General features: G+C 43.7%; 1 protein-coding gene across 7 annotated transcripts in view; it reads right to left on the bottom strand.

The window, feature by feature from the left end:
- Positions 1 to 14,555, bottom strand: part of SLC8A3 (solute carrier family 8 member A3) — a 349,513-nt gene that overhangs the window by 55,425 nt on the left and 279,533 nt on the right. Inside the window, exon 1 of one of the 7 annotated variants that reach the window (XM_063947304.1) lies at positions 76 to 204. The exons of the other annotated variants lie outside the window; for them this stretch is intronic. The gene's annotated coding sequence lies outside the window, so the exon portion shown is untranslated. Of the gene's footprint in view, positions 1 to 75; positions 205 to 14,555 lie in introns of those variants that run through there. 7 annotated transcript variants of the gene reach the window in all.

The following is a 14,555-nucleotide window of genomic DNA, read 5'->3' as shown; positions in this document are numbered from 1 at the left end:
TTTGATGGAAATTAACTGGTCTCTAACCGGCAAAATAGGTCAAGTGAAAGACAAAAACACGATGAGACCACTTACACACTAGTCCATGCCCAGGATTTGTCCTACTTGTTTCTATTACACTTGGCTGGAGAATGGTTTTAAAGTTGCACATGGAGACAGATCCCTGCAGTACTGTAGCACAGCTGTCAGTCACTGCATTATTGTGCGTTGTGTTTGTTTAGGAGGCAGTGACTCACAGCGGCACCCCTACCTGCCGAGAGACAGAAATAGTTCAGCACCATAGTAACCCGACATCTGTGTTTCATCAAGATGAAATATCAGATACAGAAGAGACATAAGAATACGTATACAGAACAGTGTTGGTGGCATGTAAGGTTTAAATACAATCTGCCCATTCCCTCCCCTCACTACTTTTGCAATGTAAAACAAAAATATTGGGGTTACAGTCATTAGGTCGACACAACTTAGGTCGACACTCATTAGGACAACCACTGAAGGTCGACAATGTCATTAGGTCGACAGGTCAACTTGAGGTTTTTTTTTTAAAAATCATACATTTTTTGGATTTTTTCATACTTAACGATCCACGTGGACTACGATTGGAACTGTAATCTGTGCCGAGCAGAGTGAGGCACCTTGCCCGAAGTTCTGTGAGGGGACACGGAGCACTAATTTGGATTTCCTGTCACTTTACGGAGAAAACGACACCAAAAACAGTCAAAAACCTCATGTCGACCTTTTGATCTGTCGACCTAGTACATGTCGACATAATGAACATGTCAACCTATTGTCCCTGTAGACCTAATGCATGTCGACCTTCCATGGTCGACCTAAGTTGTGTCTATCCAACGACCCATACCCAAAATACGGACATTCAAATTTCTTTTATTTATTTTTTCTTACAAATGAAGGCCCAGATTTCTCAATCCTTGGAGAGTAATAAGTTGCACCATACTTACCGACTTTATGGCTGCTCTTCCCGGGAGAGAGCAGCCAGGTCGGCTCAGCAGGGGGCGGGGCAGGGTAGTGACAAGCAAAGGGGGAGGGGCAGAGGCGGAACGTGGGCGGAGGTGGGGCTGATGTTTCGCATAATTCAAGCCCCCCCCCCCCCCCCCCCGGCTGTGTAATGCCGCTATTACCGGCATACTGTAGGGGGCATGGCTATGGTGACGTGATTCAACAAGAATCGCGTCATCGACTGCCCGGACCGCCCACTTTACTCACTAAGTAGGTGGCCGGGCAGGGGGGACCACAGAATTCGGGAGACTTACCTGCTCTTCCGGGGGCCCGGGAGGGTCACCAGATTTTCGGGAGCCTCCCGGTCATTCCCGGAGAGTAGGCAAGTATGAGTTGCATGGTGAAAAAAAGTACCAGCCAACCAGCGCCTAATTGCCATGTTACAGGCTGTGTTTGAAAAATGACAGTTGGGAGCTGACTGGTTGGTACTTTATCACCGTGCAATTTATCACTCTCCAAGGTTTGATATATCTGGGCCGAAATCTGCTTTCAAGCTGTCTTGCAAGTAATGGGGGCAGCTATTATGTGTGTGGAACCAAAATGTAGTCCGTCTCATCATTATGAACTAGTATTTTCATTGAGGCAAGGAGATAGTAATTAATGTGTAAATAGGCTGTATCCTTCAGCCCACACAATGGCGCCCCCCACTGTCTGCAGGTGGAAGGTATACTTCAAATATGCTGTGATTCTAACATTTGTTTTACAGGTTATGGATCTATTATCCTACTATCCTTCCTGGCAGACCTTTATTTTCTGTAGTAATAATTAGGTCACTAACCTATTTAACGACACACAAAAATCTGTATATCATTTGCATACTAAAGAGACTGTAACCAGCTCCAAAACTGAATGCTGACCCCTTACCACATGAAAATGTTCTTTACTCTTAATTACAGTTCTCAACAGACAGCTGGGGGGGAAATGCATTAATCCGTGGAGAGAGATAACGTAAAGGACAATAAAATACCAACCAATCAACATCTAACTGCCATGTTACACAGGCTATGTTTGAAAAATGACAGAAGCCGATTGGTTGACCAAAAGAAACGTCAACCCACACCGCATAAAACATATGTAAACGATTGCTTAGGTCCTCAGCAGATGGCGTTCACATAATGGATAAATAAAGTATATAGAATGTAGGCAGGGGTGTGGCGAGGAAGGCTCCGGTGGAGCGCGAGCTCCAGGAGCTGGAAAAGTCTCCACTAGAGAGTGTTCCGCCACTTGCCCCTCACTCAGGGCCGGTGCAAGGTTTCCCAGCCCCCTAGGTAAATCATCAGCAAACCCCCCCCCCCCCCCCCTCAAAATTTTTTTTTATATATATATATATATATATATATGTGTGTGTGTAAATGATAAAATAAAAAAATAAATACATGCCACGGGAGTGCCAGGTACCTTTGCTGTATATATATATATATATATATATATATATATATATATACACATACAAGCAGGCAGGTGCGGCACTCAGGAAAAAATGATGAATTCAAGATAGTTGCATATCAACGTTTCGGTTTATTACCGTCTTCAGGATAAAAAACAAACAAACAATGTCTTACCTTAAATTGCTAACTCACCCAGTGAACAGCAGGCAGTGTCTGACGCGTGTCCACGGCCGCCGCCGGACCGGAAGCGAGTCGCAGTCCACGTCAGAGGTACCCACATTAGCATATCCGCACCTCAGCTGTACGGCACATGCTTGTGACATCACCATCACCATGACAACCAAGTATACACTACATCACCGCTGGAAAATGAAACAACAGAATAGCGTATTGTAATCTATTATGCAAAATGTATCAGTGCATGATTAATGCAGGTAAAAAATAACAGAATATTCAATCAAAAAGATGTTACAAAACAACCAAAAAAGGTGTTTGCATAGACATTCGTGAATATATTGACCATATGATTGGTCAAAGGGCAGAATTTAATCCTACGTAATTAATGCCAATGAGATATAAATAAACAATAATATAATCAATGTGCATCATGATGAGAAACAAATATTTTCACAAGAAATCATAGGTACATAGACCATGTGATTGTTTCATTCAGTCCACGAGGACTAACTGTATCGAGTCTATGTATCCATTCTGTCTCACGTTTGAGTAGCAGTCGGTTACGATCGCCACCCCTACGTAGAGGTGGGATGTGGTCGATCATTCTATACTTTAAACTTGCAATACTGTGTTTATTCAAAAAGAAGTGTCGGGCCACAGGCTGTTCGCTTTTGCCGCTGTTAATGGCTGATCTAATTGCCGACCTGTGTGCCGACATTCTTTCTTTAAACTTGCATTGGGTCTTCCCAATATAAGACAGTCCGCAAGGACAGATAATTTGATATACCACGTATGTGCTATTACATGTGAGGTGGTGTCTGATTTGGTACATCCTTCCTGAGTGTGGATGTGGGAATTTGTCACCCGGAATCATAAAGCTACATGTAGCACATGTACATCTGAAACAACCCCATTTCTTATTAGCTAAAAAGTGCGTGGCTTTATTGGGGTCGCTGATGTCAGTGCGAACCAGGAGGTCCCTGAGATTCTTCTCCCGTGTATAACATGGCATAATTGTCTGATGTCCCAAATGAAGGGACTTATCAGTTTGTATAATTGGCCATCTTTTCTTAGTGACCTTTTTGATTTCAGGAGATAGATCACTGAATCTACTGACAAATGGAAATTTGTCAGATGATATCCTCTTGGGTTTTTTCTGCAATAAGGTGGATCTGTCTACTTTAAGGACCTTCTCTTTGATCATACATAAGCTCTTAAATTCATAACCGCGTTCAACAAATTTCTGAATTAATATATCAAGTTGCCTACTCGCTTCATCTGGATCAGAATTTATTCTATAAGTCCTAATCATCTGCGAGTAAGGTAAACCGAATTTAAGTTCACGTGGGTGATTGCTGTTAATGTGTAAAAAAGTGTTGCGGTCAGTGGGTTTGTTAAACACAGATGTAGTCAATCCTTCTGGAGTTAATGTAATCTGCACATCCAAAAAGTGAATCTGTGATTGACTCATCACAACTGTAAGTTTAACTGGGCAGTCAGACTCATTATGCTGATTGATAAATAATCTAAACATTTCCTCAGTACCTTGCCAAATTAAAAACAAATCATCTATATATCGCATATAACAGATTACATTGGTGTATATTTCTTGATGAGAGAAGAATAAATCCTGTTCTATGTCAAACATGTAACAGTTAGAATATGCTGGGGCTACTGAAGAACCCATAGCACACCCAAGTCTCTGTAAATAAAAGTCCCCATCAAACAGAAAATAATTTTTGGTCAAAATAAATTCTAACAACTGTAACAAAAATTCAACAAAGGTTGGTGTTAATTCATCATTAGATGTCAGGACCCTCCTGACCGCCATTATCCCAACATCATGGGGAATAATAGTATAAAGGCTAGTGACATCTGCCGTCACTAACCAAACTCCACCTGGTAATCGGCCAACTTCAGATAATTTATTTAAAAAGCTGGTGGTATCAAGGAGAAAGCGTTCATTCCTCTGGATGAGGGGTTGTAGGATAGCGTCAATTAAAGTGGCAGATGGTTGAGATAATGATCCCCTTGCAGAAATAATTGGTCTACCCGGGGGGGGGGGGAAATGCCCTTGTGGATCTTGGGTAGACTGTATAATACAGGAGTAACAGGAAATTCAGGAATAAGTAGAGACCTCAATTCTTCTGTAATAGTGGATGCTGTTGTTGCTTCACTGATGATATGTTCCAGTTCTTTTTTGAAAATCATGCTGGGATCAGAGTCCAATTTACCGTAAGTATCCAAATCACTGAGTTGTCTTAAGATTTCAGCTCGATAGTCGGAAAGGTCTTGTAATACTATTGCCCCGCCTTTGTCTGCGGGGCGAATAATGAGATCTTTATTGGAGGATAATGTTTTAATAGCATGACGTTCCAAACTAGTGAGGTTGGGGTGATGAACCTCATTCTTTCTTTGCAATTGATATACATCATCTTCCAGTAATCTCATGAACGTTTTGATTGAAGCGTTTAAAGAGACAGGTTCAAAAGTTGATTTTGTTGCAAATTGCTTCATTTGTGTTGGAATAACCCATTTATCGTTTCCGGGAACACATTCTTTGTTCCCAAAAAATTCTCTAAGCTTCAGTTTCCTCTGTAATTTGTATTTATCAATTTGCCACTGATGTGTGTTAAATGGACATGTAGGTATATATGAAAGTCCTTTTTGTAGGAGGCTGTGTTCTGATTGAGACAATTCATATGAGGAGAGATTATAGATTACTTCCTTCGTTGTACTGGTGGTCTTCTGCCACGTCCTTTGTCTGCGGCATTGTCCTCCTCGTCTTGTTGGTCTGTGGCCTGGGTGGCATATTTCCTGCGTGTGGTTACCGCTAAAGGGATGAAATGTTTTTGTCGTCGCCCAGCAGGTTTTTTGTTTGAATCACTGGCATCACTAGATTGTTCTTGTGAAGAAGCCGTATCGTATGTCGATTTCGGATATCGGCGGTTGCGTTGGAAATTTCGTCTTGTATTATTGCCATCATTGCCTCCAGTAAGCCACCTATATACTTTGTGGTATTCATAATCATTGTCAACTTTCTGGGCTTTCTCCTTTTTGAATTTAATGAGATCGCGTTTGTAGGTGGAGATTTGGTTCTCCAGTTTCGCCATCCAATCTGTATCTGTATCGACACTAAGTGTGGACAGGTGAATTTTCTCAAACGAATCTATCTTCTCCTTAATTGATGTTAGTTCTTTGTTGGATTGGTCAATTACCAGAATGATTAGATCATAAGAACATTTATTCAATATTCCTGTCCATTTTTTACAGAAGGCAGGATCGTATCGGCCGATCGTTGGACAGTTCCTTATCCTAAAACCTCTCGGAATTTTCTTAGATCTGTAATAATCACTCAAAGTTATGGAGTGATAGTAGAAATCAAGTTCTTTCTTTTTGAGTCGTAACAGGTCCCTGTAAATGATGTCGGTGCTGGTAGCCTCAGGGCTGTCTTTGAGGCAATCTTTCTGTAATATGCCATCAATCTCTACATCAGAAAAGCCAAATGTGTCCCCAATCGGGTATAATGCCGGATTGAATGGTACATCATCATTAAATTCAGCCATTTATCTTACCGCAGATGTCTGCGTGTAATATTCAATTACCATGCACGGTAATCTTGCACTGATATTCTCTGTGTTTTCAGAGAAAGCAATAAATGCCAGGGTGTTGTTGTGTACAGTGTTCCAGATAAAAACAATCACAGAATGTGAGCGAAATCCATATATTTGGGCAATATAGCAAATCCCATCAAAAAGCGGAGGGTGCCACGTTAAGAAGGTTTCCAATAGAATGATTGGGCTTCCTTCTAAATATCACAACGTGGTAACTGGCACTCACATAATCCTTATCCATATACCTTATCCAGGTGCCCTCACATGCTGGTAAACCAGCAATGTATACAAGCAGGCAGGTGCGGCACTCAGGAAAAAATGATGAATTCAAGATAGTTGCATATCAACGTTTCGGTTTATTACCGTCTTCAGGATAAAAAACAAACAAACAATGTCTTACCTTAAATTGCTAACTCACCCAGTGAACAGCAGGCAGTGTCTGACGCGTGTCCACGGCCGCCGCCGGACCGGAAGCGAGTCGCAGTCCACGTCAGAGGTACCCACATTAGCATATCCGCACCTCAGCTGTACGGCACATGCTTGTGACATCACCATCACCATGACAACCAAGTATACACTACATTACCGCTGGAAAATGAAACAACAGAATAGCGTATTGTAATCTATTATGCAAAATGTATCAGTGCATGATTAATGCAGGTAAAAAATATGCCGTACAGCTGAGGTGCGGATATGCTAATGTGGGTACCTCTGACGTGGACTGCGACTCGCTTCCGGTCCGGCGGCGGCCGTGGACACGCGTCAGACACTGCCTGCTGTTCACTGGGTGAGTTAGCAATTTAAGGTAAGACATTGTTTGTTTGTTTTTTATCCTGAAGACGGTAATAAACCGAAACGTTGATATGCAACTATCTTGAATTCATCATTTTTTCCTGAGTGCCGCACCTGCCTGCTTGTATACATTGCTGGTTTACCAGCATGTGAGGGCACCTGGATAAGGTATATGGATAAGGATTATGTGAGTGCCAGTTACCACGTTGTGATATTTAGAAGGAAGCCCAATCATTCTATTGGAAACCTTCTTAACGTGGCACCCTCCGCTTTTTGATGGGATTTGCTATATTGCCCAAATATATGGATTTCGCTCACATTCTGTGATTGTTTTTATCTGGAACACTGTACACAACAACACCCTGGCATTTATTGCTTTCTCTGAAAACACAGAGAATATCAGTGCAAGATTACCGTGCATGGTAATTGAATATTACACGCAGACATCTGCGGTAAGATAAATGGCTGAATTTAATGATGATGTACCATTCAATCCGGCATTATACCCGATTGGGGACACATTTGGCTTTTCTGATGTAGAGATTGATGGCATATTACAGAAAGATTGCCTCAAAGACAGCCCTGAGGCTACCAGCACCGACATCATTTACAGGGACCTGTTACGACTCAAAAAGAAAGAACTTGATTTCTACTATCACTCCATAACTTTGAGTGATTATTACAGATCTAAGAAAATTCCGAGAGGTTTTAGGATAAGGAACTGTCCAACGATCGGCCGATACGATCCTGCCTTCTGTAAAAAATGGACAGGAATATTGAATAAATGTTCTTATGATCTAATCATTCTGGTAATTGACCAATCCAACAAAGAACTAACATCAATTAAGGAGAAGATAGATTCGTTTGAGAAAATTCACCTGTCCACACTTAGTGTCGATACAGATACAGATTGGATGGCGAAACTGGAGAACCAAATCTCCACCTACAAACGCGATCTCATTAAATTCAAAAAGGAGAAAGCCCAGAAAGTTGACAATGATTATGAATACCACAAAGTATATAGGTGGCTTACTGGAGGCAATGATGGCAATAATACAAGACGAAATTTCCAACGCAACCGCCGATATCCGAAATCGACATACGATACGGCTTCTTCACAAGAACAATCTAGTGATGCCAGTGATTCAAACAAAAAACCTGCTGGGCGACGACAAAAACATTTCATCCCTTTAGCGGTAACCACACGCAGGAAATATGCCACCCAGGCCACAGACCAACAAGACGAGGAGGACAATGCCGCAGACAAAGGACGTGGCAGAAGACCACCAGTACAACGAAGGAAGTAATCTATAATCTCTCCTCATATGAATTGTCTCAATCAGAACACAGCCTCCTACAAAAAGGACTTTCATATATACCTACATGTCCATTTAACACACATCAGTGGCAAATTGATAAATACAAATTACAGAGGAAACTGAAGCTTAGAGAATTTTTTGGGAACAAAGAATGTGTTCCCGGAAACGATAAATGGGTTATTCCAACACAAATGAAGCAATTTGCAACAAAATCAACTTTTGAACCTGTCTCTTTAAACGCTTCAATCAAAACGTTCATGAGATTACTGGAAGATGATGTATATCAATTGCAAAGAAAGAATGAGGTTCATCACCCCAACCTCACTAGTTTGGAACGTCATGCTATTAAAACATTATCCTCCAATAAAGATCTCATTATTCGCCCCGCAGACAAAGGCGGGGCAATAGTATTACAAGACCTTTCCGACTATCGAGCTGAAATCTTAAGACAACTCAGTGATTTGGATACTTACGGTAAATTGGACTCTGATCCCAGCATGATTTTCAAAAAAGAACTGGAACATATCATCAGTGAAGCAACAACAGCATCCACTATTACAGAAGAATTGAGGTCTCTACTTATTCCTGAATTTCCTGTTACTCCTGTATTATACAGTCTACCCAAGATCCACAAGGGCATTTCCCCCCCCCCGGGTAGACCAATTATTTCTGCAAGGGGATCATTATCTCAACCATCTGCCACTTTAATTGACGCTATCCTACAACCCCTCATCCAGAGGAATGAACGCTTTCTCCTTGATACCACCAGCTTTTTAAATAAATTATCTGAAGTTGGCCGATTACCAGGTGGAGTTTGGTTAGTGACGGCAGATGTCACTAGCCTTTATACTATTATTCCCCATGATGTTGGGATAATGGCGGTCAGGAGGGTCCTGACATCTAATGATGAATTAACACCAACCTTTGTTGAATTTTTGTTACAGTTGTTAGAATTTATTTTGACCAAAAATTATTTTCTGTTTGATGGGGACTTTTATTTACAGAGACTTGGGTGTGCTATGGGTTCTTCAGTAGCCCCAGCATATTCTAACTGTTACATGTTTGACATAGAACAGGATTTATTCTTCTCTCATCAAGAAATATACACCAATGTAATCTGTTATATGCGATATATAGATGATTTGTTTTTAATTTGGCAAGGTACTGAGGAAATGTTTAGATTATTTATCAATCAGCATAATGAGTCTGACTGCCCAGTTAAACTTACAGTTGTGATGAGTCAATCACAGATTCACTTTTTGGATGTGCAGATTACATTAACTCCAGAAGGATTGACTACATCTGTGTTTAACAAACCCACTGACCGCAACACTTTTTTACACATTAACAGCAATCACCCACGTGAACTTAAATTCGGTTTACCTTACTCGCAGATGATTAGGACTTATAGAATAAATTCTGATCCAGATGAAGCGAGTAGGCAACTTGATATATTAATTCAGAAATTTGTTGAACGCGGTTATGAATTTAAGAGCTTATGTATGATCAAAGAGAAGGTCCTTAAAGTAGACAGATCCACCTTATTGCAGAAAAAACCCAAGAGGATATCATCTGACAAATTTCCATTTGTCAGTAGATTCAGTGATCTATCTCCTGAAATCAAAAAGGTCACTAAGAAAAGATGGCCAATTATACAAACTGATAAGTCCCTTCATTTGGGACATCAGACAATTATGCCATGTTATACACGGGAGAAGAATCTCAGGGACCTCCTGGTTCGCACTGACATCAGCGACCCCAATAAAGCCACGCACTTTTTAGCTAATAAGAAATGGGGTTGTTTCAGATGTACATGTGCTACATGTAGCTTTATGATTCCGGGTGACAAATTCCCACATCCACACTCAGGAAGGATGTACCAAATCAGACACCACCTCACATGTAATAGCACATACGTGGTATATCAAATTATCTGTCCTTGCGGACTGTCTTATATTGGGAAGACCCAATGCAAGTTTAAAGAAAGAATGTCGGCACACAGGTCGGCAATTAGATCAGCCATTAACAGCGGCAAAAGCAAACAGCCTGTGGCCCGACACTTCTTTTTGAATAAACACAGTATTGCAAGTTTAAAGTATAGAATGATCGACCACATCCCACCTCTACGTAGGGGTGGCGATCGTAACCGACTGCTACTCAAACGTGAGACAGAATGGATACATAGACTCGATACAGTTAGTCCTCGTGGACTGAATGAAACAATCACATGGTCTATGTACCTATGATTTCTTGTGAAAATATTTGTTTCTCATCATGATGCACATTGATTATATTATTGTTTATTTATATCTCATTGGCATTAATTACGTAGGATTAAATTCTGCCCTTTGACCAATCATATGGTCAATATATTCACGAATGTCTATGCAAACACCTTTTTTGGTTGTTTTGGAACATCTTTTTGATTGAATATTCTGTTATTTTTTACCTGCATTAATCATGCACTGATACATTTTGCATAATAGATTACAATACGCTATTCTGTTGTTTCATTTTCCAGCGGTAATGTAGTGTATACTTGGTTGTCATGGTGATGGTGATGTCACAAGCATGTGCCGTACAGCTGAGGTGCGGATATGCTAATGTGGGTACCTCTGACGTGGACTGCGACTCGCTTCCGGTCCGGCGGCGGCCGTGGACACGCGTCAGACACTGCCTGCTGTTCACTGGGTGAGTTAGCAATTTAAGGTAAGACATTGTTTGTTTGTTTTTTATCCTGAAGACGGTAATAAACCGAAACGTTGATATGCAACTATCTTGAATTCATCATTTTTTCCTGAGTGCCGCACCTGCCTGCTTGTATACATTGCTGGTTTACCAGCATGTGAGGGCACCTGGATAAGGTATATGGATAAGGATTATGTGAGTGCCAGTTACCACGTTGTGATATATATATATATATATATATATATATATATATATAGTGGAGGGATAAGGGTACCGGCGACTATTGTTGTGTAAACGTGCAAAAGGTTAATGTTAAAAGTTTATGATTCATGGGCCAAAAAATATAAAATCGAACAAACAGTTTTAATAGTACATAAAGATAAGATATCAAAATTCAGGTCAAAAGGTACAAGGTAAAATGGTAAAAAGGTAAAAAAAGGTAAAAACTTAGCTTTTTCAAAATAGGCAAGGGGGTCACTACAGGGGGTCTATTACATATAATAGATCATCAATTGAGCTCTGTAAAAGACACAAAACACATCGAGAATACACTTAATGCCTCCCAGGTCCCATCGCTGCATAAAGTCAATTACTAGGCACTCAATATGTGCGGGGGACAGCAACCCTTAACTCATGTGAATATAAACAAACAATTGCCAGTGCTCACCCGTGCCGGGATATCAACACACAACAACAGTGTTTTTGGGTCAACCATCCCCCATCATCAAGATAAATATATAAAGTAGTTTACATACATACATAGACACACATAGTAGCACATACACAGAGCATACATACACACAGAGTATAGACATACATACACATATTGCAGAGACAAACACGCACCCAAATAACAAAAGACACAGACCACACCGCGCTCACCTCCGCACCCTTCCCGTCGGCTGGGAGATAGTCATTGACTCACCGTTACACCGGCTCCGCTACCCTGCGCTCACCCGGCTCTGTCACAAAGCCCCACAGATGATTACTGCTGAGAGGAGCTGCGCGCTTCTGCTGCAGCTCCCCCTATTTGCAACTAGCGGCTGCCACAGGCGCGATTTCCACCTTAAAAAAAAAAAAAAACGGGGGCGGCACCTTCACCCAGGGATGACAGGAAAGGACTTACTCCACTAACTGCAGATCCGTCCCCCTGTACAGCCCCGACCAGCAGCAGCTTACAGTGGCGTAACTAGAAATTTTTCTCCCCCAAGCCAAAAAATTCTTCGGCGCCCCCCCCCCCCCCCATAATTGGCACTAGTAAAGGGACAAACATGCGCGCCTTCGGGGCGTGGCTTCATTGAAATGGGTGTGGCTTCGCATAAAGGGGCGTGACATTGCAGGGAAAGACTACCTTATACCCCAGTTTTGCAACCTGCACGCCCATACGTTGGCCACCACAGGAAAGAAAAATAATCCTGATTCATGCCCCTTACATTATTTGTAATTTTTCCTCCTTATAGTAATGCCCAGTATACATTATGCCACATACTGCAATGGCCCTTAGACATTATGCCACACACAATAATGCACACACCGTAATGCCCCCGACACATTATGCCACACACCGTAATGCCTGTGACACATTATGACAGGAATCGCAATGCCCGTTATACATTATGCTACACACTGCAATGCCCCTGATACATTATAGCACATACAATGTCTGTGACACAGTATGACACACACTGCAATGACCCTGAGACATTATACCACATACCACAATGCCCGTGATATAGTATACAACACACCGTAATGCCTGACACATTATGACACATACCGCAATGTCCGTGATACATTATGCCACACACCGTAATGCCCATTACACATTAAGTCCTACAGTAAGGCTTCTAACTACTTTTAAATTACCTGCTCGTTGCTAGGGGTTTCATGCTCTTGGTTCCATGCACGGTGCCAGAGATTTTCATGCTTAGGGTGTCATGCTCGTTGCCAGAGGTTTCATGCACTGGGTGTCATGCTCGTTGCTAGGGGTTAGTGCTTGTTGCTAGGGCCGTGCTCCCAGTGCCACATATGCCCCCAGTGCCAGATATTCCCCCACAGTGCCAGGTACATGCCCCCAGTGCCAAATATACCCCCCCCCAGTGCCACATATGCCCCCAGTGCCAGATATTCCCCCACAGTGCCAGGTATATGCCCCCAGTGCCAGATATTCCCCCCACAGTGCCACATATGTCCCCTCAGTGCCTGCTCCCCCCAGTGCCAGATATTCCTCCACAGTGCCACATATGCCCCCCCCAGTGCCAGATATTCCCCACAGTGCCACATATGTCCCCTCAGTGCCTGCTCCCCCCAGTGCCAGATATTCCCCCACAGTGCCACATATGCCCCCTCAGTGCCTGCTCCCCCCAGTGCCAGATATTCCCCCACAGTGCCACTTTTGCACCCTCAGTGCCTGCTCCCCCCAGTGCCAGATATTCCCCAACAGTGCCGGGTATATATCCCCAGTGCCAGATATTCCCCCACAGTGCCACATATGCCCCCTCAGTGCCTGCTCCCCCCAGTGCCAGATATTCCCCCACAGTGCCTGCTCCCCCCCCCCCCCCCCCGGGACACTGAGGGCACAGCGCGCGCCTCTCCCGTGTCCCTCCTGGCTCTCCGGCCGGTCTAATAAAGGAAGTGCCGGTTCTTGAGCCAATCAGAGCTCACGAACGGCACTTCCTTTATTAGACCGGCCGGAGAGCCGGGAGGGACACGGGAGAGGTGCGCGCTATGCCCTCCGTGTCCCTCCTTACAGCAGCGGAGGGAAGGAGACCGCAGATTGACATGCGGACGCTCGTCCGCATGTAAATCTGTGCTAAGTCAGTGGCACCCCCGCAGCCCCTCGCCCCCAAGCCACCGCGAGGACTGCGGGGGGCAGTAGTTACGCCACTGGCAGCTTATCAGTCAGCCTGGCTCCTCCTGATCACCGCCGGCTGCCTGCTAAAAATATGTGCCTGGCACTCTGATCCCTCCTCCTGTCCCGCACCTTCTGCTCTTCCAACTGCCGCCGGTCAGGTCGCGCTGCGAGGGGTGATGGATGTGCCGTTAGGGGAAGAAGTCCTTTCCTCCCTTGGTGAATGTGCCGCCCCCGGACACCGGGGCGGGTATGAGAAGGGAGGGGGGGAGTGAGCGACGCAGCAGTAAAGGAGCAGGAGGGAAGACACCTGGTGAGCCGGGACGCGGTGGCCTTACATTGTTTTTTTGTTTTTTTACTCTGCACCGCCCTTAAAATGCCGGCGCCCATAGGCAGCTGCCTAAAGCTGCCTAGTGGTAGCGCCGGCTCTGTGCGAGGGGTGACGGATGTGCCGTTAGGGGAAGAAGTCCTTTCCTCCCTGGGTGAATGTGCCGCCCCCGGACATCGGGGCGGGTATGAGAAGGGAGGGGGGGAGTGAGCGACGCAGCAGTAAAGGAGCAGGAGGGAAGACACCTGGTGAGCCAGGACGCGGTGGCCTTACATTGTTTTTTTTTTTTTTTTTACTCTGCACCGCCCTTAAAATGCCGGCGCCCATAGGCAGCTGCCTAAAGCTGCCTAGTGGTAGCGCCGGCCCTGCCCCCACTCCCTC

The sequence above is a fragment of the Pseudophryne corroboree genome, chromosome 12, assembly GCF_028390025.1.
Source record: "Pseudophryne corroboree isolate aPseCor3 chromosome 12, aPseCor3.hap2, whole genome shotgun sequence".
NCBI lineage: Eukaryota > Metazoa > Chordata > Amphibia > Anura > Myobatrachidae > Pseudophryne > Pseudophryne corroboree.
Note: the sequence above shows the minus strand (reverse complement) of the source record. Positions and strands in the feature narration are given on the sequence as shown.